The 1,213-nt window shown below is 47.0% G+C and overlaps 1 long non-coding RNA gene across 1 annotated transcript in view; it reads left to right on the forward strand.

Annotated features, from left to right (window-relative positions):
- The first annotated feature begins 861 nt into the window (after nt 1–861).
- LOC102213276 (uncharacterized) overlaps nt 862–1,213 on the forward strand; it is a 19,300-nt gene continuing 18,948 nt past the window's right edge. The window contains exon 1 of the long non-coding RNA XR_312383.1: nt 862–1,211. This is a non-coding gene — a long non-coding RNA (uncharacterized LOC102213276). The remainder of the gene's footprint in view (nt 1,212–1,213) is intronic.

Raw genomic sequence — 1,213 nt, forward strand, 5'->3', positions numbered from 1 at the left:
GAGCACCCACAGTTTTGTTGTACATGTACAATGACAATAAAAGGCTATTCTATTCTATTCTATTCTAGAACAGGTCTGTGACATTGGCTGCTCACAGGTCGTACCGCCTTTATTACCTGAGACGGCCTAACTCACCTTTGCTGTGCGGCTGCTTCGGCAGAGCCTGATGGTCAATGTTATACGCCTTCTGCAAAACAAAGAAGAAAGGCTCATCATTTAGCTGAGGAGGAGGATGAGAGCAGTGGGGAATGGCCAACTCGGGCTAAGAACAAGAGAAAAAGAAACACGCAGTGACTCAAGGTGTCACTCCAAACCTGGCAAAATCAGGTAAAACAGGAACAAGTGCAGTCACAGCTTCAAGCTTCCATTCACTCGTTTACTCACACAGGTGAGTCTCACAGGTGGAGATCCTGACACCTCACTGCTAAAAGCTTTCTCTGTTTTTATCCTCCTCTGACAGAAGAACCGACACTGAGACAGCAGGAACTGAACTTTCACAGTAAAAGCATCAGATTATTATTGATCACAGAGACAGCCAGTCTCATGTGTGTGAGATCACCCTCAGAAACTTCAGCTGCTGCTGCCACCTTAATGACCCACCTGACATCACTTCATCAGTCAGCTGACCCAGAATCAGCTGATCTCAGGTTTTTGGGGGGGGGGTGAAAGGGTTAAACAGTCCGGGTCAGAGAGAGAAAACACGAGTCAACAACATCAGAAAGATCTGAATCCAAAAATAAGAACAAAGACACGTTCACCAGTTTTCACAATAAAAACCAAACATGACGAAGTGAGAAAGACGCAGCTGCAGCTGTGCTCAGGTCACCAGCTTCTGACCACAGGTCTGAGTCTCTGGGTTCCCGTAACAACAAACGAAAGCTGAAGTAATAAAACACGCTGTGATTGGCTCTGGAGGACCGTTTCTGCAGTTCAGGCTGAAGAAGAGCCGAGGCACACCTGTGTGTGAAGAACAGGTGTGTTAGAGACCTCGGCACAGATGTGAAGAAGAGCAGCTAAGATGAGAGCTCCGGTGTTCCAGATCTACTGGCGTTTAGATCAACTGGCGTTGGTCGAACAGATGTGTGGCAGACTTGCGTTTCAGGAGCTGCTACCGACAAACCAGCAAAAAAACGCCAAATGTGTCACCTGTGACACTTGTGAGGTTGTCTCAAACACACTCCGTCAGTCTTGATGCTGTTGAACAACAAAATGT

This window comes from Pundamilia nyererei, unplaced genomic scaffold, assembly GCF_000239375.1.
Source record: "Pundamilia nyererei isolate P.nyererei 1_Seehausen unplaced genomic scaffold, PunNye1.0 scaffold00523, whole genome shotgun sequence".
NCBI classification, from domain to species: domain Eukaryota; kingdom Metazoa; phylum Chordata; class Actinopteri; order Cichliformes; family Cichlidae; genus Pundamilia; species Pundamilia nyererei.